At 32.9% G+C, this 27,854-nt stretch overlaps 1 long non-coding RNA gene across 1 annotated transcript; it reads right to left on the bottom strand.

The window, feature by feature from the left end:
- On the bottom strand, nt 1-27,854 carry LOC145259210 (uncharacterized). Its single transcript, XR_013864141.1, has 2 exons — nt 27,647-27,854; nt 1-733 (listed from the first exon to the last, which is right to left on the bottom strand). It is a non-coding gene; the product is annotated as an uncharacterized LOC145259210 (long non-coding RNA).

Raw genomic sequence — 27,854 nt, 5'->3', positions numbered from 1 at the left:
GACAGGAATACTACTTTATTATAATAGATAACAAGGGTCGTTCCAAAAGTAAGGTCTCCTATTTTTAACTAAAATGTTTAAGAGCTACTAAGACGGGTACCATTTTAAACGAGCGACCTTTTGTGCTCCAGAATTAATTTTTCTACATAGTCACCAATGTTCTTGATACACTTTTACCAGGAATTCAATGTCGTATCTCTGCTTTTGACACACATCCACGACAGATATTTTTTGAGTCTCATACCGTCAATATCTGCAACAGAGAGATGAAACTTTCAGGTCATGAATGCATAAGTTCAGTCATCATTATCATCAACAATGTAATTTGCAATCCTCTCTGATCCATTCAGGCAGAATAAAAAATAGGTGGCATTACTTTGGAACGCCCCTTGTATATATAAATTTAATGAGTAATAAGATGGACTTAGTTACATAGGAATCGTTTTTATTAATTATAGTTAGACTTGCTCACTGCACAGTTTTGAAGGTCAGATCTATGCTCGAAAGTCTTTGTCGTATATGTTGTAGATGTAAATGACGTATGAAGCGTCTTCTTCATCCCAGTAGGAAGTTATCCTCCATCCATAGTCAACAGCGGGCGATTTTTCACCAGCAATTTTCACTTCCGCTTTCTCCCCGATTTTTTCTTTGTGCCTCAGAACTGAACTCGAACAAATCGGAAGTAGGAGCACGAGAAGATAGATAACCAGCGTTGCCATTTTCATTTTCGTACCTGAAAAAATACGATAGACGACTTTTATGTAGTTGTCAATGAAGTATAGGTAACTAATCAGTTCAATTAATATTTTGAAAAAAAAATAATCCCTTCAGGATTGAAAAGTTTTATTAAAATATTTATCAATCAAATCCTGGAGCTTGGTTTAAGAAAAGGCGCACAGTTGCCAGGAGTCTACCCGAATCTTTATATAAAAAAAAAAAACTCTCCCAAAAACACAAACTATACAAAGTAAGTACCATTTACTATTTTACTTCTAGACTTGGCTTAGTGTTTGGAAGAGTAATTGGAATTGGGAAATTTGTAAATAAATTTGTTTGTTTGTTTGTGCACATCACTTGACTAACTGTCACCAAACTTAATCAAAATATCCATCATGGTTTCGCTTAGAAATGATTTAATTTGGGAATAAAGATGTTATTCTGTTGTCCTAGTGACCACCGTACACCCCTTAACCCTTATCCTCGAGTGGCCTTAATAAGTGGTGATTCCCTTGTGTGTGTGTATACATATATATATATATATATATATATATATATATATATTAGATTGAGAAGAAAGTTCTTGCAGAATTTTTAATTTTGATTGCAAATGATATATTTTCAAATAAGTTTTCGTTATAATACCTTTACTTTATGTATCATTTTAAAGAGTGTTTTTCGTTCTGTCTAACCGTTTGCATTATAATTGTTTTAAACAATTATGTATTCTTTTCGCATCATTGAATATAAGATTGCAAAAAAAGGCAAATTCGCACAATTTTCTTATTTCAATTCAAGCTAGGCCGAAAAACTGCTGAAATAGCTTGCGATATCAATGAAGTATTTGGCCGAAGAACCACTACTGAAGGCACAGCACAATGGTGGTTAAAGAAATTTTGTAGCGGCGACGAGAGTCTTGAAGATGATGAGTGTAAGTGGTGGGTCCTCGGATGTTGACAACGATCAATTAAGAGCCTTAGTCGAAGCCAATCCACGCACAACTTGCTTCTGAATTAGACGTAACGTTGTAGAGGACTAGGATATATAAATCCTAATCCCGTTACAAAAGAAAAATAATGAAACGAATGGAATTGAAGGAAACAAAAACTCAATTGATGGATAAGATAAACGTGTCGTTTATTTACTGTTGAAAGAATGAATGTTTTAGATATAACACCTGTTCATGTCCGCGCGGGTGTAACCATCGTTTGTTGCAGGATTGGTAGTATAGAAGGAAAAAGGAAATGTGTGTTCATCTCACGTTCGGGTCACTGTCGTTTGTTCGCGCGTGGGAAGAGAAGTGAGTAATGTAATGGAACGAGAAATGGCAGTCCATCGTGTAGACAAAGAAAAGGATAGAGGGTTGGCATCAGTTAAACTGTGCACTATGTTAGCCGTCAGCTACACGGTGGTGTTCTCTGGCACAAGTAGTAGAGAGAAAGAGTGAGAATGAGAAAAAGTCAATCCAGGCCATGGAGAGAGAAAGCATATAAAGTGTACGTACGATCTGATAGCTTTTTGTCCCACATAGTAGCAAGTGGTGTGAGGTACGCGCATGCCGAACTAGGCACGCTGTCGGTCTGTAGACCGCCCAGCTAGGAAGCTGGTCTGAAAAGAAAAGGGTTGGAAACAGCTTGTCTCTTCCTTTTATAGGTGTTTCCGGTGTGTCTTTTGCGCATGTGTGGATTTCCTTTGAAAGGGGAAGTGACGTTATCCTTGTGTGCGTACGTGTGAGTACATGTGTGTACGTTAGCATGTGTGTATATACACGTGAATGTGAGTGTATGTACGCGAACGTGAATATATGTACGTGTGTGGATGTGTGCGCGTATGTTTGTGTGCGCGTATGTATATGACAAGTAATATAGCTTGAAATGTGAACGCGTGTTTTTGTGTGAGACTAGAAAGGCTCGCGCAACGTATACAACAATTTCCAACCACTTGAGAGAGATCGGAAAGACAAAAAAACTTTATAAATGGGTGCCTCACGATTTGAACGATAACCAAAAGAAACGCTGTTATGAAGTGCTTTCTTTTATACAACGAGAACCACCACAGTTCAGGGGTTTAATATCGACGAAGCTCCATGACATATCCTGAAGTCAGAGTTGCACCAAAAGAAGATCATGCTGACTGTTTGGTGATCTATGACCGGTATCATCCATTACAGTTTTTTTGAATGCAGGTGAAACCATTATGGCGAAGAAGTACTGTCAACAAATGAATGAAATGCATCAGAAACTTTGACAACAGCACCCAGCTTTAGTCAACAGAAAAAGCCCAATTCTCCTCCACGACAATGATCGCATGTTGCTAAACAGACCCTGCAGAGATTGAAGGAATTCGGCTATGAAACTCTGCCTCATCCGCCATACTCTCTAGATGTCTTATCTACCGACTACCACATTTTTAAACATCTCAACAACTTTCTGCATAAGAAATGATTAAAAAACCTAAGCGATATCAAAAGCGTCTTCAGTGACTTCATCTTCACCAGAACGCAAGATTTTTACGTTACTGTCATAAATACACTTGTTTTGCATTGGCAAAAGTGTGTTGATTTTGATGGTGCTCATTTCAATCAATAAATTTTTGTTTGAGCCAAGATATGTTCATCTGAATGTAAAAGTTAAAACTCGTAAGAACTTTATTGTCAACCTGATAGTTTAAAACCAATAAATATTTACTATTTTAACATTACTATTAACAGCGGAAAAGTTTGTTTTACACAAAAATCACATAAAAAAGACAATTAAAAGAATCGTTTTTGGGATCGAAATATAGGCACAAATTGTTTCGATACCGATTCCGATACCCTTAATAGTTGCGATTTTTCCGATTCCCGATTACGATCAATCGTCCCAACACTATTAGATATTAAGGGCGTCAATTTGTTTCTGTCATGTCTGTGTGTATATTTAACTTTAATACTTTTGTATAGAAAATCACTTTTGTTCAGGTTTGGGTCGGATGCGAATTTGCGAATTTGGGGTAACGGAACGAGGTCAAAGAATGCCATGTCAGTTGGATATTTCAGTTAATCAGGAAAACGATACAGTTTGAATTACTTCACATCCTGACAACAAAGAATCCTTTTTTAACTTGAAACGCTTTCTCATTTAGCTCGGAAAGGAAAAACCTCGTTTTCGTTCGCAAACACACTTGGGATTGCCATTATAAACGGACGAGGGATTGCATAACTATGGGTCGACAAACATCAAGGCCAAAAGCTACTCGAAAATGAAGGCTAATGAAACGGAAATTATTGCTAGCCGAAAGATAAGAAACATATGGGGGGATATTAAAAATCATCATCATCATCATCATCATCATCATCATCATCATCATCGTCGGCGTCGTCGTTGTCATCATCATCATTATCATCATCATCATTATCATCGTCGGCGTCATTGTCATCAGCATCGTCATCATCATCGTCATCGTTATCATTATCGTCGTCGTCATCATCATCATAATCATCATCATCATCATCGTCGTCATCATCGTCGGCGGCGTTGTCATCATCATCATCATCATCATCATCTACCATCATTGTTAGGCGACGGTGGCTAAGTGTTTAACGACATGGACTGACGAAATGAATGCGCCAATTATATATTATCTTATTTTTTGAATCCTTTGAGATGAGTTTTCATAATTCATGTATTGATTTAAATTTTTTTTTTTTTTTTTTTGCGGACTGTTATCCTCATTTTCATAGTTGTTGTTCTTGTTTCACCACGTCTCTCGTCGCGGTTAACCACTCGCAGAAGGCCAGAAAAATAGTTGGTCGAAACATGGCGAAACAACAACAACTATGAACATGAGGGTAACAGTCCACAATAACATGAACAGGGACGCGCAGAAGGTGGATACTAGAGGGTGCCCAAGTACCTGCCCCTTTTACTCTTGTTTTAAAAGTTCCCTTTTCAGAGGAACATATTATAGACCGGTGCCCCACCAAGACACCGTCTTTTTCTCTTGAGCATCTGCCCTGAAAAAGTTCTCTGCACGTCACTGAAAATGAATGTTCCAAGTTCAAATCCAGGTCGTTCCACAGAAACACTTTCGCTTAGAGACATTCATTATTTTAAATCCTCTCGTAATATTTATCATCATTCAAATGATAGTATATCAATGTACCATTTTGTGTTATATATATATATATATATATATATATATATATATATATATATATATATATATATATATATATATATAATGATTTCGATACTTTTTTGTGACCAAGAGCAGAGGTCCGCTTGAAATATAAAAAATAACAATAAAAATATTAAATACAAAAAGTAACATCGTTTTTCATGCTTCAAAAACCCTCACAACCTTTGAACATATATATATATATATATATATATATATATATATATATATATATATATATATATATATATATATATATATATATATATATATAGTGATGATCATATTTATTGGCACGGTAAAATAAAAGTTAAATTTTGTCTAATAAATTCTAAAAAAGGGATTAAATTAAAGAAAATAACAAAGTATATTATGTATTTTTAACTGGCCTTTCCGATGCAGCAATCGTTTTTTAGAAAAAATAAATAACAAAGGAACAACAAACATAATTGCAAAAAACCCTTGTTCAAAATTATTGGCACGATTTATTTAATAATCAATTGTATAGCCTTTGGCCTTGATTACCTTCCTCAGTCGCTTTTCATAGTTTACAACCAAGTTGTTGCACTCTTCAGTAGTAATTTTAGCCCACTCTTCCTGACAATAATCCTCCAATTGAATAAGATTCTTAGGCTTCCTTTGCATTACCCTCCATTTTAATGTTCTCCATAAATTTTCAATTGGATTAAGGTCTGGGCTTTGTGATCGCTACTCCAAAACATTAATATGATTGTCCTCAAGCCATTTCTTAGTCAGTTTAGCCGAATGCTTTGGGTCATTATCTTGCATGAACCACCAACGACGACCAAGTGAGAGCTCTTTAGCAGAGTCTTTCAGGTTTTCATCCAATATTTTAACATAATCTTCCTTTTTTATGCTACCTGTGACCTTAACAAGTCGCCCTGGTCCAGAGGCAGCAAAGGATCTCCAAAACATCAAACTGCCTCCACCGTGCTTCACTGTGGGTATGGTGTTCTTAGGCAGGAAAGCTTCGCCAGATTTTCTGTAAATATAAGACACTTTATTATGGCCAAATAACTCTATTTTCGTTTCGTCAGTCCATAGAACACGTTTCCAGAATGCAACATCTTTATCAATATGACGTTTTGCAAAGGCTAGCCTTGCTTTCAGGTGCATAGGCTTCAATAAGGGAGTCTTTCTCGGACGACATGCTTTTAAACCAGCTCTCTTCAAAACTCTACCAACTGTATGTCGAGATACATTCACTCCAGAGGTGCTCTGTTCATCAACAATCTCCCCAACAGAGATCCTTGGGTTTTGTTTTACTTGTCGAACAATTTTCCGTTCATCTCTTGGGGAAAGAATCCTTTTTCTCCCTCTACCCTCTAAACTCATAACGTGGCCTTGCGATTTGAACTTGTTTATTATGGCTCTAACAGTGGATTTGGGAAGGTTTAGCTTCTTTGAAATCTTATCATAGCCCTCCCCATTGGTATGGCATGCTACAACAAGCTTCCTGACGTCTTCGCTGTGTTCCTTAGTTTTAACCATGGCGATTGAAAATTATAATTTAGTCACTTATAATAGTTTAAATAAATCGCTATCTAAAAATTATCTGAAAAAAATTATTCACTGAATTAGCGTTAAACAAGCATAATATGGCTATAAAAAAGTTCAGAAAGCACGTAAACCGGAAATTGATTGATATTATACTGATACTAAAAGAAAAACAAAGCCGTGCCAATAATTTTGAACAAGGGTTTTTTGCAATTATGTTTGTTGTTCCTTTGTTATTCATTTTTTCTAAAATCCGATTGCTGCATCGGAAAGGCCAGTTAAAAATACATAATATACTTTGTTATTTTCTTTAATTTAATCCCTTTTTTAGAATTTATTAGACAAAATTTAACTTTTATTTTACCGTGCCAATAAATATGATCATCACTGTATATATATTCAAGCACGTCTGATTGAACACGACAGAGTAGTTATTCTTTTTTTTTTTCGATTTTTTCTGGATATCTTTTCCATTCGCCGAGCGGTCTTTTTTTTTTTCATTTCAGTCGGCATGTTGTATAAAATGGCGTCCAGAAGTTGTTGTTCATCCATATTCTACTGAAGCGCTTTCTATCGAATCTGTGAGTTTTATCCAAAAATTGTACACCAATTTTTTTTCCAAATTATTCTCTAAAAGTAGCAGAAGATTAAAGTTCAACCAGTTCATCTTTTACTGGGGATGCCATCTTTTATTTTTGACATTTGAGTGGCAAAAAGTCTTAATATCCATCTCTCTAAACATTCTGAAAAGAAATAAAATTATTTTTAAATTATCAGGTACTTCAGCCCCCGACTATATAATTCTTTAAACCTCTATGGAGTAAATTTACCCTTGGTTGAGAATCTCTGCTTTAACGTCTCGGTGGAATTGTGTTTATGTTTGGATAACGTGAGTTTGAATAAAATATGCGCCTATTACGTCCTTATTTATTGCCGTTAAGTACAAATAGTTTGTCATAATTTGATATAAAATCTAAAAAACAAAAAACAAAAAAAAAAAACAACAAAAAACAAAAAAACAAACTCTTACTTATTAAAAACAGACCCGCGTGAGTTCTGACCTGATTATTTTTATATTTTGATTAATATTCCTCGCATGCATACATGTGGACGGCCGGACGGGGATTTGTGTCTATTAATATGTATTTAATGATATCAAGTACATGTTCTGTTTGGATAAAATGTTTAACTAGTAAAGAGTAAAGTGATACAGTAATACTTCCCTCCATTCTCCGCCCCCCCCCGCGCGGGGGGGGGGGCGAGGAATGGAGGGAAGTATATATATTAAGCGATGCTCTTTGTGTAAAGAAATCGGGCGTATGCGTTCGGACGATGTCTAAACATTATTGATTAATGATTCACTAGGTATATCGGAATTTTTGGGGAATTTTTGACACCCCTAACAGAAAACTGCGAATAAAATATAAAAAAACAAACAAACTCGTAATTGCTCCTTTTAAAGTGGGTTGTTTATTTTCTGTATGGAATATACTTCCAAAATAAACTATTAAAGTTGTTTGAAAAATAATAGAAATATTATTTTTTAAAAAACAGTGTTTACAAAGTGCCGGTGCGGCGGTGCGTGCGGTGCGCGTTCAACCAGCCATTTTTTTTTACGTATGAAGTCAATTGAATTTTACGAGTGAAATTTTTTTCAATTTTTAAACTTTAAAAATCTATCAAAATTTTTAGAGTGGTTTAATTTTTACGATATTTTCAGGACCAATGTGAAATTTTATGCTCTTTCAAATAAACTGAATATAATATTTTAGACAAACGTTTTTTTTAATTAAGCCCCACCCCCATTTTGAAATGTCTATTAAAATTTAAATAATTAATTTACGCACCAAAGTGTTATATATCACAAACTGAAGATAAAAGATCAATAAATAAAATATTCTAATAAAAAAAAAAAGCATTTTTTTCGAAATTTACCTGTAAAGTCCAAAGTTTAAAACTTTTTTTTTTAAACCACGTTGAATTTTTTTAAGTGAAACCTTATAATGTTGTTATATTGTTCAGAAAATTTCGTAAAATTACGACAATTTTTTCCATTTCATTAAATTTGATGCTTCATGCATTTCAAACTTTGTGAAACACTAACCATCTGGCAAAGCTCATCTCGAAACAAAAATTAAATCCACAAAAATATTTCATGAGACATCTTATTAAAAATCTTTTATTTGTTGCAAACACATATCACATTTTTTTAGAAAAGAAAACTTTTTTGCCTCGGTTTGATTGATGTCAAATAAACCATCTATAAATTCTCTTCAATATTTTTTCACAATATTCCGACTGATGTCATCTCCTTCATTCTGAAATAGATAGCGGTTGACATCTTCATCAAATTCGGGAATCTTTCTGTTAATCTCGAACATCTTTACGGAATTTAAAACAAAACTCTTGATTTAATCCACGGGAGTAACATGCTCTCGTTCCGTCAGTCATGCTTCGAGTAGGGATCTTTAGTTATTCGAAATTGCATTCTTACTCTAAAACTAAAATATAAAGTTTTGCACGGGTATGAATAGCCTATATATAAAGATTGATGTCTATAGACCAAAAATTCACAGAGAAGTTTGGTAGGCAATTTTTTTAAACAAATATATATATATATATATATATATATATATATATATATATATATATATATATATATATATATATATATATATATATATAGAATAAAGTTAGTGCTTACAAAAAGCTTTTTACAGAAATATTTAAAAAAGAAATTCACTCCATAAAGAAGAAATAAAATATATTAAATCAAACAATCATGTATTTCTTTGAGAGAAGAAGAAAAAAAAAAAATCAAAATTTCGTCGAGTGCTTTTTTTAAGGCAAAAACTAATAAGTAAAATGTGATTATTTTTCATATACGGTGACATATTTCTTCACGCACAAGGCTTGACGGCTTACGTGTATGCGTTGTTTTTAGGTCCTTTTATCCATCCATATTTCAAAACAGGAAGAAACACCGCTTCGCTAACACCGGTTAATGCTTACGTAATGGCGGTCTTTCCAAATAGTTGTCTAAAAAAATTCTTTTATTTAAAAAATACATGGAATATAAAATATAAATATGGACAAATTCTTATAAATGAAGAATAGAAGCATCCATTGATTAGTATTTTATATAGGTAAGTGATTTTTTAAATTTATTTTTGAATTTTTTTATATTTATTATTTATTATATTTAGATTAAATTAAAATTCGTTGAATTTTGTGAAATATTTTTTAAAGAAAACCGATTTAAACAAATATTGTCTATTTTTCGATAAAACCTTTTACATAATCACTCCTTTTTTAATGTCGAATTCTGACACTCCTAGTGGATGACTCTCTCTCTCTCTCTCACTATATATATATATATATATATATATATATATAAAGTGAAATTGTCTATGTGTGTGTGTGCGCGCGCGCGTGTGTATATTTCCCTACCAAATTACTCTGTCAATTTTCAGTCTACAGACTCGAGATTTGACATAAGGGGTATTGAGATTTGGGAAAATCGTTTTAATTGGTTTTCAGCCAGAAATTTGGCTGTTCAACGATTTGATAATTAAAAACTCTACCAAACTCCTCCTCCAATTTTGGGTACAAACACTTGAAATGTTAGATGCAGGTTACTTGGACATAGATCAAAATTTTTAATTTGATTTAATCCCAAAACAATGAATATTAAGGGGTCAAAATTGGTGTAATTTCTTTTTTAAATTTTGACCATTGTGGTCTCTAACATATTACTCAGCCAGTTTTTGGTTTAAACATTTGAAATTTTACATAAAATGTATTTAGACATGGGGCAAGCTTTTAAATCGGTTTTTGATCGAAAATTTGGCTGCCAAGAGGTCAATGTTCAAAAGATTTGAACTTTTCGGTCTTTAGCAAACTATTCCGCCAATTTTAGGTCTAAACTTTTGAAATTTTACATATAGGGTAGTCATGTATGCAGCTAGCTTTTCAATCAGTTTTTTGGGGAAAATTTGGCTGCAAAGATATCAAAGTTGAAAGAGTCGACCTTTAAGGACTCTACCATACTCCTCTGCCAATTTTGGGTCTAAACACATGAAATTTTAAATGTAGATTACCTGGACATGAGTCAAACTTTTTAATATATATATATATATATATATGCATATACACATAAAGTTTGAATAGTACACAGGGCCCGAGCAAAGCCAGGCTGAACTGCTAGTATATCTATAAAAGTGAAATTGTGTGTGTGTGTGTGTGTGTGTGTTTGTACATTTCCCTACAAAACTACTCTATCAATTTTCAGTCTACAGACTCTAGATTTGACATAAGAAGCATTGAGATTTGGGAAAATCTTTTAAATAGGTTTTCGGCCAGAAATTTGGTTGTCAAGGGGTCAAAGTTAAGCAATTTTAACCTTTGAAAACTCTATTGAACTCCTCCGCCAATTTGAAATTTTAGATGTAGGTTATTTGGACATGGATCAAACTTTTTGATTTGATTCTTTAAAACATCACAAAACCAATTTGTAAGGCAAGAGTAGCATTTTACAATTTTGAACCTTTTTCTGGAACGCTGAACTGACTCTAACGTGAAGAATATCTTTAATATTTTTCCTTGAAGACGGAAGCCGTTAGCAGATAAGTTGTTTGTGATGTATTCTGTTTTGTAAGAGGCAAATGTTAATAGTATTTATATTTATTGCAGTTTTTATAATTGATATATTTCTTATAATTGATATATTTCTTATAATTGATATATATTTTATAATTGATATATTTTTTATAATTGATATATATTTTATAATTGATATATTTCTTATAATTGATATATATTTTATAATTGATATATTTTTTATAATTGATATATTTTTTATAATTGATATATTTTTTATAATTGATATATATTTTATAATTGATATATATTTTATAATTGATATATTTTTTATAATTGATATATTTTTTATAATTGATATATTTTTTATAATTGATATATTTTTTATAATTGATATATTTTTTATAATTGATATATTTTTTATAATTGATATATTTTTTATAATTGATATATTTTTTATAATTGATATATTTTTTATAATTGATATATTTTTTATAATTGATATATTTTTTATAATTGATATATTTTTTATAATTGATATATATTTTATAATTGATATATATTTTATAATTGATATATTTTTTATAATTGATATATTTTTTATAATTGATATATTTTTTTATAATTGATATATTTTTTATAATTGATATATTTTTTATAATTGATATATTTTTTATAATTGATATATTTTTTATAATTGATATATTTTTTTATAATTGATATATTTTTTATAATTGATATATATTTTATAATTGATATATTTTTTATAATTGATATATTTTTATAATTGATATATTTTTTATAATTGATATATTTTTTATAATTGATATATTTTTTATAATTGATATATTTTTTATAATTGATATATTTTTATAATTGATATATTTTTATAATTGATATATTTTTTTATAATTGATATATTTTTTATAATTGATATATTTTTTATAATTGATATATTTTTTATAATTGATATATTTTTTATAATTGATATATTTTTTATAATTGATATATTTTTTATAATTGATATATTTTTTATAATTGATATATTTTTTATAATTGATATATTTTTTATAATTGATATATTTTTTATAATTGATATATATTTTATAATTGATATATTTTTTATAATTGATATATATTTTATAATTGATATATTTTTTATAATTGATATATTTTTTATAATTGATATATTTTTTATAATTGATATATTTTTTATAATTGATATATTTTTTATAATTGATATATTTTTTATAATTGATATATTTTTTATAATTGATATATTTTTTATAATTGATATATATTTTATAATTGATATATTTTTTATAATTGATATATATTTTATAATTGATATATTTTTTATCATTGATATATTTTTTATAATTGATATATTTTTTATAATTGATATATATTTTATAATTGATATATTTTTTATAATTGATATATTTTTTATAATTGATATATATTTTATAATTGATATATTTTTTATAATTGATATATATTTTATAATTGATATATTTTTTTATAATTGATATATTTTTTATAATTGATATATATTTTATAATTGATATATTTTTTATAATTGATATATATTTTATAATTGATATATTTTTTATAATTGATATATATTTTATAATTGATATATTTTTTATAATTGATATATTTTTTATAATTGATATATATTTTATAATTGATATATTTTTTATAATTGATATATATTTTATAATTGATATATTTTTTTATAATTGATATATTTTTTATAATTGATATATATTTTATAATTGATATATTTTTTATAATTGATATATATTTCATAATTGATATATTTTTTTATAATTGATATATTTTTTATAATTGATATATTTTTTATAATTGATATATTTTTTTATAATTGATATATTTTTTATAATTGATATATGTTTTATTTTGATTGTTTTATTTAGTAACAGATTTTCATGCATGTGTTCATTAAAATCTAGCAAATTGATTTTAAATATAGCATAAATAGATTCGAAAATTCTATTAATTTTCAGTTAGTGAGAGGGGAACCTATCGCCATACTTTCCCTTAAACACGTCAATTGGACTTATATTAAGTACAATACTTAATACTATCATGTTTTCTGTTTGTTTTTTATTGGAGAGTAGACAATGTATTGTGAGTGCGTTATCAGCAGCTCCCGTTACTTTCCTTCTCTTTATTTTTCTTTCAGTCTTCATTTCTAATGAATGATTTTTCTGAAAAAGCTGTATTCTAGGTTGACAGTATTTTACTTGAACAGTCGCTAGAGATGTCGGAAATTTTCTGTTTCTATGTCTATCCTTGTAGCCATGTCACTAGTAAGGATGATGAAGGTAAACATTTTATCTGGGCTGACGTTATCAGCCTGATATGACCCCCCCCCAAATCGCATCTCCAGAAAAGATCTTTAATTACCTTATATGTGCTTTTCTTGGCCTTTTGGCCAAGATCAAAGAAGTAGTCTCTCAGCTAGCTGAGTGTGTGTTCCATCCCTCCCCGATTAGGAAGCCTCCAAGATCCCCATCCCCTCTTACCTGCAATTTTTGTTCTCACCCCTTCCTCTAAATTTTACCCATCTTGGAGAAAAAGAAATACAAACTAACCTCCATCCCTTACCCACAAAAATTTTCTTTTCTCCATTCACCCCCATCTAGAGGGCATCCCCACCTAGAGACTGACCCGCAGAAGCGAGGTTCCTTTTACAAACCTAGTGGAACGGGCAGTCTATCAATTAGACGGGGTTGGGAGGGTCCTACTAATCACCTTTTGTTTTTTCTTCCCCCGCCCTCGACACAAATGAATTATTGTTACCATTTTATTGTTATCTTTTTTGTATTTACACGTCAATAAAAAATGTTTTAAAAATTGGGAGTTACTAGGACGTCCCCCAATATGAAAGGGTGAATGCGGTATTATGGTGAAAGAAGATACTAGCTGGGAGAAACTTTTGACTTTGTTTAGTTCTGGAGTGACAAGGATGACCAACGACCCCCAAAATCCCCCCTTTTGAGTTGGCCATGTGCCTAAGTTTTTTGTTCTTCGTTAATTTTGACTGTATTTTTTAACATGAATAAAAGATTTAATATCTCAAAGTGTAGTATCTGTTCCGGCAGATACTGCAAGCAAAGACCATATGTGGGGGCGACCCCACATATAAGACCTTGGTCAATGTAGGGGCAACCCTTCATACCAATTGTCACTATCCAGCTCCCCTACTCCCCGGGGAGTTGGTCCCCATTTCCCCTTCACTCCTCACATTAAAAATCGGCCTTGTGCCTAATTTGCTTGGTGGGGGAGCAAATAAATACCATCTGTTCCGGCAGATGCTGCAAGCTATGACTAGCTATGACTAGCTATGACTAGCAAAGACCAGATGTGGGGGCAACCCCACATGCCTGACCATTAACCAGCTCCCATTTCCCACCTCTCGGGAGCTGGTCCCCTTTTTCCCTTCCCCCTCCCTTCACTCCTCACATTAAAAATCGGCCTTGTGCCTAATTTGCTCGGTGGGGGAGCAAATAAATACCATCTGTTCCGGCAGATGCTGCAAGCTATGACTAGCTATGACTAGCAAAGACCAGATGTGGGGGAAACCCCACATGCCTGACCTTTAACCAGCTCCCATTTCCCACCTCTCGGGAGCTGGTCCCCTTTTCCCCTTCCCATCCCTTCACTTCTCACATTAAAAATCGGCCTTGTGCCTAATTTGCTCGGTGGGGGAGCAAATAAATACCATCTGTTCTTCAGATACTGCAAGCTATGACTAGCAAAGACCAGATGTGGGGGCAACCCCACATGCCTGACCTTTAACCAGCTCCCATTTCCCACAGTTGGTCCCCTTTTTTCCCTTCCCCCTCCCTTCACTCCTCACATTAAAAATTGGCCTTGTGCCTAATTTGCTCGGTGGGGGAGAAAATAAATACCATCTGTTCTTCAGATGCTACTCTTCAATTTCTTGTTCTCTGTTAGTGGAGGAGAAATCCTTTACGACTGAGACAATTTTTATTTTTTGTTCCTTTTCTCCACGTTAAAAACCGACCCTGGTGTCTAACTTTGTCCCGTGGGGAGGCATTGTAAATAGGATCTGCTCTTCAGATGCTGCACTTCTATTTCTTGTTCTCTTTCGGTGGAGGAGAAATCCTTCACGACTGAGACAATTTTTATTTTTGTACCTTTTCTCCACGTTAAAAAACGACCCTGGTGTCTAACTCTGTCCCGTGGGGAGGCATAGTAAATAGGTACCTTATATGTGCTTCTGGGTCGCACTTGCTTACACAATTGCGTTTATATTTGCCTTCTATTGATCCCACAACAACGGAGTTACTATCTTTAAAAGCATATCTGTGAAAATTGTCTACATCCTATCTACTCATCCTTCGGCTAAGATTCACTTCTGTGGAGACTTCAATCTTTATATTGTGGAATGGTTAATTTATTCAAACAGAACAGATGATGAGGGGAGGTTCTGTCACGATTTCTCTATTGCTTATGACATCACTCAGATTGTTCACGAATCCACCCGTGTGCCCAATACTAACGGTCGGTATGCAAGTCTCCTAGATCTTTTCCTCACAACTTGCCCTGAGCTATGTTCATCTTATGTTCTGTCTCCACTAGGATCTTCCTCTGTTGTATCAGTTAAAATATAAACAAAATGTAATTAGTCCTCAGACGTACCTCTCCATCGTACAGTATATCGATACCCTATGGCTGACTGGGATAGCTTCCGTATATTTATATTATATCTACACCTGCATTCCATGTTTAAAAATGATATGTCCTTTACAGTATCAGACCTGACGGAATGGTTAATTCTAGGTATAGACCGCTATATACCCTCGAAAACATTCCAGCAAAAACCTAACAGCCAGCCTTGGTTCTCTCCAGAATTTGCTGCTGCCATTGTGAACAGAAATCACTTTTTCCATTACTTCCAACATAATAGATGTACTGAAACTAAATCCACTTTCAGGACTGCCAGCAACCACTGTAAAAGAGTAATAAACAACGTGAGAGAGTTGTATATTCAGCCCATCAAGTCCAAAGTGGCTAAGTAGCGGGTTGGTTCACACCATTTCTGGCAAATAGCAAACAGGATCCTCAACAGAAGCATGTGCTCTATCCCAGCTATCATCAATAGACCTGAGGTCATCTCGTCAGCATCAGACAGAGCGAAACTCTGTGCCAAGAACTTTGCTGCTAATTCTACCCTATGCGACCAAGGCCACCAATCCCCCATATTTCCACCTGCATCAGAAAACACGGGATGTTGCCAAGCTAATCAAAAACCTTGATTCCAGTAAAACAACTGGCCCTGACGGCATTCCAATTATAGTGCTGAAAAAGCTTCAACCAGAACTAGCTTCTATACTTACAAAGCTGTTTAAGCATTGTCTTAAGGAGAATTACTTCCCAATACCCTGGAAAATTTCATGTGTATGCTCTGTATTTAAGAATTCAGATGATCAGTCATCTCCCTCTCAGTGCAGAACAATAAGTCTCTTTTGCGTAATGAGTAAATTACTTGAATCCGTGTTAAATAGAGAAGTAGTCAACCATCTCAGCAAAATAACCTTCTTAGTGATATGCAATATGGTTTCCGTTCTACTAAATCTACAGCAGATGTACTTACGGTTATATCTCATAGGATTAGCGAATCTATCGACGGAAGCTTCCTTTCTTGGGCAATTTCTCTTCACATATTAAAGGCCTTTGATAGGATATGGCATAAAGGTCTACTTCACAAGATCTCCAGCTATGGTATAGCTAGAAATGTCTTTTCAATTATTAAATCATTTCTCTCTGATAGCTTCATAAGAGTAGTGGTTGATGGGCAGAAATCAGAAGCTAATAGTGTTAATGCTGGAGTATCTCATGGGTCCATCCTGGGCCTAACTCTCTTCCTGATCTACATTAATAATCTTCCAAGTCACATCCTTACATCATTCATAGACATTTTTGCTGACAACACTACCATCTATGGCAGCACATCAAAGGCCATAAACGATCAAGTTCTTTGTGATTCTCTCTCCTCTGATCTTGAGCATGCGGTACAATGGGGAAAAAGTGGCTGGTTACTTTTAATGCATCTAAAACCAAACTTCTATCTTTATATCATCAACGCTCTGATGCCCATCTGGCATCAATTGAAATGAATGGCTCTCGTCTTGAGGAGGCTCCATGTTTTGATAAACTTCTGGGCTCCTTAAGTAATCCAATTTACCAAATTTACACTTCTAACGATTACTATATTGTCCTTTTGACTACTGTACATTCTTTAACCCTTATCCTCGAGTGGCCTCTGTACCTTGATAAGTGGTGATTCCTTTGTAAAAAAAAGAAAGTCTCACCAGTTTTTAAAGTACGTTCCATCTCTTTTGATAATCTTTACAGTTGTATTTGTTATCGCAATAACCGTGTACCATTGATTTCTAGTTGGCAATGATTTTTGATCTGCACTGAAATCTAGATGGCAATAAACCTTATTACTATTTACTCATTAGGATTAGTCCCACAAGCCATTATCAAAGATTGCTCTTTGAGAACAACTTTTGGTGTTCCCTGGAGCCTGAGTGACAACAAGTCTCCCCAGACTTACAGTACTCTCCACCTTTTTCCATAACTTTTGCGTTATCGCAACAGCCGCTTGCCATTAATTTTTCATTGGTGGTCTTCATAGGAATATGGGTGGCAGTAAGCCTCCCCAAGTGGCAATAGTAGTGGTAGTAGTGAAAGTAGTAGTGGTAGTAGTTGATTGTGACCGTAGCGAATTCTATTAATTATTTCATTCGTGTTTATTATCATCAGTAAATTACAGTAAATTTAAATCTCTAACCTAGCTAGATTTCAACCTACAAATTTCCATTGTTGACCGATTTATTTTTATAAACTGGCAGTTATCGCCGAACGTCTGCTTTATTTCCTGTGTTTGACATCTGAAACACATGCATATATATTTTTTTTTCTTGATGAGCTTATATTTTTTTTGTTTTTATATTTATTTTCGCATTTTCACATTTTTTATTTTTATTCTTTAATCTTATATTCGTTATCGTGTTTGATTTTTATTATTATTGATGATAATCATTAAATCCGTCCGCTGTGTGATTTTCTAGTCTTTTTTTTTTTTAATTTTTTTATTTTTATTAACAGTAGTTCATTTTTTTTTATATACTAGCAGTTCCGCCCAGCTTTGATCGGGTCCTATGTACTGTTCATAACTTTACGTGCATATGTATCTATTAAAAAGTGTGCACATGTACGCTAATGCCTTTCTATATAATAGGCTTCCTCAACTACCATACTACCATAGAGAAAAGTTGGTAGAGACCGCAGAGGAAAATTTTTTTTAAACTTTGATCCCAATTTTGATCGCTTAACATTTATTGTTTTGGGCTCAAATCAAATTAAAAAGTTTGACCCATGTCCAGTGTTTAGACCCAAAATTGGCGGAGGAGTTTGGTAGAGTATGCAAAGGTTTATTCTTTCAAATTTGACCTGTTGCAGCCAAATTCCCCCCTCTCAAAACTGTTTAAAAAGCTGTCTGAATGCCCTTTATGTCAAATTTCAAATGTTTAGACCGAAAATTGGCGGAGAAGTTTGCTAGAGACCGAAAAGGTCAAATCTTTTGAACTTTGACCTCTTAGCAGCAAAATTTTTGGCCAAAAACCGATTAAAAACTTGTCCTATATCTGATTACCCTTTATGTAAAATTTCAAATGTTTATACTAAAAATTGGCTGAGTAATTTGTTAGAGACTGCAGAAGTCAATTTTTTAAAAACTTTGACCCCGTTTTTGACCCTATAATATTTATTTTTGGTGCTCAAATCAAATTAAAAGTTTGATCCATGTCCAAGTAACCTACATTTAAAGTTTCACGTGTTTAAACCCAAAATTGTCAGAGGAGTTTGGTAGAGTTTTCAAAGGTCAAATCGTTGAACTTTGACCCCTTAAATTCCAAATTTCTGGCCGAAAACTGATTAAAAGGTTTTTCCCAAATCTCAGTATCCTTTATATCAAGCCTCGAGTCTGTAGACCGAAAATTGACAGAGTAGCTTGGTAGGGAAATGTACACAGACAGACAGACACATACACACACATACACACAAACAGACAATTTCACTTTTATAGCAATATATAGTATGGCATTACTATTTTTATTAATTGATGTTATTGTTCTTATCTGTATTCTTTTTCCCCTGTTTCTTTTTTTTTCCCATATTTTCTTTTTTTCTTTCTCTTACCATCTTTTCCTTCCTTTATTTTGCCTCTATGCTTTTTTCTTTTTCTATTTTGACCCAAACCTTAATCCCCACCGCCTTTTTACCGTCTTTTCTACATATATTAAGCACCATTTCTTATTTTGAATGACATTTAATGTGACCTCCTGACCACTTTTTTTGAATTACGGATTAAGCTTTTGTATAAGCAATATCGCCTGAAACGAGCCCATAGTTATTTGTAACTGGCTGACCGAAACATGCTCATGAATGTGTAGCGACATACTAATGCTTATGTAAAGCAAGTGAAATATATATATATATATATATATATATATATATATATATATATATATATATATATATAGTCTTATTTGTTGTATTCCGAATTTTACTGGGTTTATATAATTCAGTAATCGTTCATATACCAATAAATTTTAAGCCAAAAAGAGATGACTTAAAAAATAAACTACAAAATTATCATATTTCATAATTGAGCATTCATATACTGTTTTAACAAAAACCAAGACTTCAAAGAATGGGTTGATAACAACAAAAAGTGTATTTCATTGTTAGTTACAATTGTTTCAAGACCATTTGGACAAATTCAAACATTATGTCGTTTGAAAATTTTCACAAGAACAGCCTTTCTTCAGACTTATATTAGCGTTGGGACGATTAATTTGAATCGGAATTGGGAATCGGATTATTTGAGATTTGAGGGTATTGCAATCGGTATCGGAATCGGAAAAATGTGTACCAATTTTCCGATGCCAAAGTGATTCTTTTAATTGTATTTTTTATTTGATTTAATTTAAAGCTCACGATTTAAAGGGATGATTTTTAAAAAGATTTCAGGGACGATTTTTAAAAAGATTTAAGGGACAATTTTTAAAAAGATTTAAGGAACGATTTTTAAAAGGATTTAAGGGACGATTTTTAAAAAAATTTAAGGGACGATTTTTAAAAAGATTTAAGGGACAATTTTTAAAAAGATTTAAGGGACAATTTTTAAAAGGTTTAAGGGACAATTTTTAAAAAGATTTAAGGAACGATTTTTAAAAGGATTTCAAGGACGATTTTTAAAAAGATTTAAGGGACGATTTTTAAAAAGATTTGAGGGACGATTTTTAAAAAGATTTAAGGGACAATTAGAATTTAAAAAAGATTACTCGATTGGATTGTATCAGATAGCGGGTGAATGTCTGGCATTCATTAAATATTATTACGTGCATAAAATATTATTACGTGCATGTTTCTAACTCTTAGCCGTCATCAGCATGATAGGGATCGAACTCAATGCCACTAGCATCTGGCATCAATCACAGACATTCCACTCTCGAAGAACAATACTAGTTAGAAGAGCAAAACGGTTACACAGAAACATGTTTATAATGATTATTATCTATATAATAAAGTAAAGTATATATTTATAAATTTAATTGAATAATACAAATATAAATTTATATTAGATCTCATCGTGATAAAGGAATGCTCATTATTGCAGATCGAGTATTAATATAGCAAAAATTGAAATGATAAAAAATAAAATTTACATTATAAAATGTTCAAACATGGATAAAAAAAAAGACATTTTTTTCCTTAATTCACGGATTTTCAAAACTAAGCTCTTCTCGTCAAAGGAAATAACTAATAAAATAAAAATAAAAAATAAATATTAGTTTACGTGAATTTCAAAAGTTTAGAAAATTGTAAATAAGAGAATTTCTAACGGAGGAGGGGGGTATTCCCAAGGAAAGTTTTACAAGTTACAAAGTTGGGTATAAGGAATACAATGTTCGAATAAGTGAATTAAAATACTTGAGAGAAGTCGGGCAACGAAGTAAGAGGCGCCTTAAATAAGTTTCCAGACTTTTTTTCATATGGGTACTTTTAGCGTGCCCATATTTCTAGAGTTGTAAGCCATGTTTAGTTTCAGAACAGTTTCCGATGGTTAGTTGTTCTACACAAGTCCTGGAGGTGACTGGTTCTCAGTAGACAGAACAGTCTGCAATGGTTAGTTGTTCTACACAAGTCCTGAAGGTGACTGGTTCTCAGTAGACAGAACAGTCTGCAATGGTTAGTTGTTCTACACAAGTCCTGGAGGTGACTGGTTCTCAGTAGACAGAACAGTCTGCAATGGTTAGTTGTTCTACACAAGTCCTGGAGGTGACTGGTTCTCAATAGATAGTTCTTGAGTTGAAAGCCACAGAACAAAAGATTCTTTCCGTGTTGACACGAAAAAAACATATGTGAAGTTGCTAAAGAAAAGGTTTCATTTTTATGAAGCAATTCTGGTTTCTGATTGGTTGGTAGTGGAACGTGAATTAATTTGATTCGTCAGTTCCTAGCAGCATCGTTTATAAATAGAATCTCCCGACTGTGTTGGATCATACCCCCATTATAGTCCAAAAATATTTCAGCAACTGATAGTACACACACGAAACTCTAGTCCCCTTCAAAGTAATCTCCTCCGGCTGCAATGCACTTGTTGTACCGTTCCAACAACTTCTAGAAGACGCCATGGAAGTCCTCTTGTGTAAGCGTGTCAATGACCCTTATCACAGCCTCTTTCCGTCTCCTCAATTGTCATATGGCGACAGCCTCTAAAGTTTTCCTTGAGCTTAGGGAATAACCAAAAGTCACAAGGAGCAAGGTCTGGACTATAAGGAAGGTGAGGATCTGAATTGATGCCCATCTTGGTCAATTAGTTTGATCTTCTTTGAGAACTATTGGGACAAACTTTGCACAAATCATCCGCATCTTCATTTCCTCATGAATAATTGTGTGTACAGTTCCAACACTGACATCAAACTGTGCATTTATTGTCTCTATAGACACACGACGGTCCTTATCGATGAAATTCTTTATTTGGCCAATCAACTCTAGTGTTTTGACTTCCTTACTCCTCCCACACCTCTCATCATCCCTCACAGACTCCCTACCTTTCTTGTATCTCTTATGCCACTCAAAAACTGATGCTCGATTCACGCAAGATGGACGAAAAGCAGTCTGAAGCATTCCATACGTTTCTGTGGCATTTTTCCAAGTTTAAAACATAATTTTATTGCCTATCGTTCTTCTGAAGTGTTTTCACATTCAGGTTGCATTTTTGAAATTCGCCAGCTGTGACAGTCGGGCTTTAGTAGGGTGTATTCCAATACCTGCTGTAGCTGTTCATTTGAACTTTAAATTATAAAAAATTGCTTAGTCATCTCATAAGATGTATAGCAATAACATTTTCTGAATTTTCAAGAGTCTATGATAATTTTAAATGCCTGTACAAAAAAAAAAAAATGTGGAAACTTATTTAAGGCACTTTGTACATGTATTGAGGGGCAAAATCAGTAAGTAATGAAATAGTTGATTAAATTATAAGGAAGAAATCTGTAGCAGAAACAAATAGAACTCTTTTCTTGTGGGCCAGTGCCTCCCCTGACTGTGCGATATGGCACATACTGACCAATCAGAGGCATAGCGCAGGGATCTTCCTTACCCCCTTAAGGAACTATAACTGCTTCCGTCCCGGACAAGAAAAACTCTCCCTTTTTCCAGCGAGACGTCAAAGAGAGCGGACCTGTTTCCTCACTCTCTCTCTCTCTTTGCCTACATCGGTATCGTCGGTCCCCACTTGGGAATAACTACCGGGCAAATGCAGACGAGTTCTACCCCAGCTATATCTAAATGGCATCTTGCCTTACTTCAATAAACCTTTTCCTTGCAAGTTTTACGAAGTCGTTTGTTCGTTTATTCAGTAGCTTGTGTTGAAATATTTATTTTATTAGGGAGTGCCCGAAAAGCATTAACTCCACTCTCTAAAAAATCCGTCAATTCTACTTAAGACATGAATGCAAGTATTTATCGATTTTTGCTTTGTGATTTATGTAATCAATCAATTCATTGCCCACAGCTTTCAAAGTATCTATATCTCACAACCCTGCCCCACAGACAAAAATACCCTTATATATTTGAATTGTTTTACTAAAAAAAAAAGAAGAAAAAAAATAAGAAAGAAAAACAAGAAGCAGACCTGGCCATTCGTTCTTGCGTTTTCTCAGGCAATTCATGCCTTTTATTGACTTACATAAAAAATTCAAATAAATCGTTTATTTCATGTTATTAATCCCCCCTCTCTAAATAACAAACTGCTATTGCTAGTGTATAAAGCAATGCTCTTTGTGTAAACAAATAGAGCTTAGGCGTTTGGACAATCTTTAAACATTGTTATTTCGCATGCCATCTTAGCAGCAGCCAAATAGCTGAGAAAATCGCTGACTGTCAACTAGTCGGTCGAGTTTCAATCCTGGCTTGAGGTAGTTGCTAAGCCAGCCAAACTGATGAGCTGTGAAACAGTACTGCACACACACACACACACACACACACACACACATATATATATATATATATATATATATATATATATATATATATATATATATATATATATAGTCCTGTTTCATTGTATCACTAGCACCTCTCTCAAGCCGAGGATTGAACCTAGAACCATCGCATTGACAGTCAGCAGTTCTACCGATCGACCCACGGAAGCGGCGCCCATAAAGCATCTCGTCAAATATCTAGTTAAACAAACATTCGTCCACTACTTTTACAGTTTACAAACAAACAACAAGCGTCGAAAAAAAATCAATTAGGATGTTGGCAACCTTCACGTTGTCCCTCCTAATGTCATTCTGGAAATAATTTTAAGTAGAAACCAACAACATCTCCCTCTCTCTCTCCCTCTCCCTCTCTCTCTCTCTCTCTCTCTCTCTCTCTCTCTCTCTATATATATATATATATATATATATATATATGTTGTTGGTTTGTTTTTGTTAGCAATATTATTGAATAAATTCAATTATTTATACGGAAGCGCATTTTTACCTAAATTCGAGTTAAAAATAATTTACCCTTTTACCAGTTTGGTGCTCCAAATGGGGAGCGGCATATGCATTATTTTTAAAATACAATTATCCACTGACACGTGTTTCGTCATCTACGACTCAACAAAGTAGCTGAATATATATATATATATATATATATATATATATATATTGGGACAAGACAATTAATTGGTATGGGAATATGTATGCCTATTTTCCGATGCCAAAAACGATTCCTTCATTATCGTTTTTTTTTTTTTTTTTTAAATTTAATTTTGTTTAAAACAAAATCTTCGACTACTGGTGGTAATAATAAAATAATCAATACTTATTTATTTTAAACTACCAGTAAAGCTAAAAGTTATAGATCACTCTCATGAAGTGCGTTTTTACGTTTGAAAAAAATATATGCACAACTAACATATGTTTTTATTGTCATTGGGGAAAAATAACCATTTTGTAGTTAAATATTTAGAGATTTATAAAGAATAAGACTTTGAATCGGTAATTGTACTGGAATTAGAGAAAATACTGGAATCGTCCCATCACTAATAAAATATATACGACTTTACACACACACACACACACACACACACACACACACACACACACACACATATATATATATATATATATATATATATATATATATATATATATATAAAAGTGAAATTTTCTGTGTATGTGTGTGTGTGTGTGTGTACATTTCCCTACCAAACTACTCTGTTAATTTTCAATCTACAGACTCGAGATTTGACATTAAGGCTATTGAGATTTGGGAAAATCTTTTTAATCAGTTTTTGTCTAGAAATTTGGCTGTACAAGGAGCCAAAGTTCAACGATTTGACCTTTGAAAACTCTACAAACTCCTCCAACAATTTTGGGTCTAAACACTTGAAATTCTAGATATAGGTTACTAGGACATAGATCAAACTTTTTAATTTGGTATGGGCCCAAACCAATAAATGTTAAGAGGTCAATATTGGGATAAGTTAAAAAAACATGACCTCTGCGGTCTCTATCAAATTACTCAGCCAAGTTTTGGTCTAAACATTTGAAATGTTACATCAAGTGTATTCAGACATAGGGCAAGTTTTTAATCGTTTTTTTTTGGCAGAAAATTTTACTGACAATGGGTCAAAGTGTTGGAACGATTAATCTGAATCGGAATTGTAAAAATCGAAACTTTCTGGGGTATCAGATTTGGTATTGGAATCGGAAAAATAAGTATCTATTTTACAATACAAAAAACAATTCTTGCTATTATTTTTGTTTGTTTTCATTTAAAATGTAAATTTCCACGATATAAATGATGAAATGATAAAATATTTACTGATTTAAAACTATCAGAAAGGATAACATCTGTAGATTACGCCCAGTAAATGTAGTTTTACGTTTGTGAAAATATATACACATAGTACATGGATTTTGCGGTAATATCTCCCCCCCCCCCCGACAAATACAAAACAACTATATATTTAGAAATTTAAAAGAATCGGGGATAAGAATCGGTAATATATATATATATATACTAGCAGGGGTGCCCGGCGTTGCTTGGGTGTTTGGAGGTGTATGCTGTGCAAAAAAAGCAAAAAAACAAAAAAAATGGTTAATTTTTTAAAAACTTTGACCCCTATTATGACCCCTTAAAATTTATAGTTTCGGGCTGAAATCACTTTATTAAGTTAGATCCAGGTTCAAGGAACCTATATCTAAAATTTCAAGTGTCTAGACCCAAAATTGTCGGAGGAGTTTGGTAGAGTTCTTAAAGGTCAAATCGTTGAAATTTGACGCCTTAACAGCCAAATTTCTGGCTGACACCCGTCACATCGATTTTCCCAAATCTCAGTACCCGGTATTTCAAATTTCGAGTCTATAGACTAAAAATTGACAGAGTTATTGCGTAGGGAAATGTACACAGACAGACAGACAGACAGACAAACACACAGACAGACAGACAGACAGACAGACAGACAGACAGACAGACACGTTCACTTATATATATATATATATACATATATATATATATATATATATTTTTTTTTTTTTTACACAGTGATCACCACTTATCAAGGCCCGGAAGCCACTCAGGGATAAGGGATATTGCAAGTACATTACGTTAGTGTGGAGATTTGATGAAGTGTTTACTTAAGGGGGCGGTAAATTAGGAATTTGTTAACATTGGACTTGAACACATCCAAGTTGTAGTCCGGTGGGAAGCAGGCAGACGGAACAGAGTTCCACAGGCGGGCAGTTCTAAGAAAGAAGTTTTGTTCATGGAATCCGCGTTTTGATTAAGGCACAGATATAGAGTGGGGGGAATTTTTCACAGTGGATTCAGCTAGACTGGTGTTTTTCGTGAAAGATTGGCGAGGGGGCACCAGAGATTGGAGTTCAGATGAGCACCTGCCATGGAAATAATGATAAAACAAGGATAGGCTCGCAACGTCTCTTCTGTGGGAGAGAGGTTGCAGGGTAGAGAAAAGGGCATCCCCCACTAAGCCACGAAGTCTATTTGTACTCTGTCAAGGCAGGATAGGCTGTTTTTAGGATATATATGTGTGTGTGTGTGTGTGCACACTGGCATTTCAGCCCGGCGTTGCCCGGGTGTTTGGACGTGTATGTTGAGCCAAAATAAAAGTATATCAAATTTCGAGTCTGTAGACTAAAAATTAACAGAGTTATTGCGTAGGGAAATGTACACAGACACACACACAAACACACAGACAGACAGACAGACAGACACTTTCACTTTTATAGATATATAGATAGATAGATATGTACGTATATATATATATGTTTATAGTAAGTTATGAAAATATTATATGGCAATTAAGCTACACAGAATATTCCGCCTGACGAATTCTCACGAGAATGAAGCATGGAATATTCTGTGTAGCTTAATTGCCATATATATTTTCACACCTAGCTCTACCTATGCATTGAGCACTATTGAAGTAAATACTAAAAATTTACGTATAAAATTATATCTTCGTATATTATTTTATGTTATTAAATGAAGTAATCATATATATATATATATATATATATATATATATATATATATATATATATATATATATAATATAGTAAACAGAACATATTTTGAGAACAGAAAATATTTTGAATTAGCTTAATGTAAAAGGAAAAGAGAAAGATCAATTCCACAAAAGGAGACTTGAAATTATATATATATATATATATATATATATATATATATATATATATATATATATATATATATATATATATATATCTTAATGTAAAAGGAAAAGAGAAAGATCAATTCCACAAAAGGAGACTTGAAATTATATATATATATATATATATATATATATATATATATATATATATATAATTTCAAATATTTTCTGTTATCTGTAGATATTTTTTAAAAATGTTTTCCTTTCTCATAATATTCAGCCATATTTTTAAGCTTTATACGCGAATCTTTGAAAAGAGGAAGAGAATGTTACACCACCAAATTACTCACTCTGACATTAAAACGAATGAAGAACATTAAATGTACTTACTGTATTCTGTGAGAGTTCTTACCAAGATTCTTCTGTCTCTATTTTTTTTTTTTTTTTTGCAATGGTCGCGCGCATCCGTAAAATGGATGGGAACAGCAAAATACTCCTTAAATGAGCAGGAATTGTTTATTTAAACCATTTTGGGGGGAGTGAGGAGGAAGAAATCAAATAACGTTTGGGAGACCCAATAGGATTAATTTGGAATCTT

Source organism: Euprymna scolopes, chromosome 34 (genome assembly GCF_053919585.1).
Source record: "Euprymna scolopes isolate OS-2025 chromosome 34, ASM5391958v1, whole genome shotgun sequence".
NCBI lineage: Eukaryota > Metazoa > Mollusca > Cephalopoda > Sepiida > Sepiolidae > Euprymna > Euprymna scolopes.
This window is presented reverse-complemented; position numbering and strand designations above follow the sequence as displayed.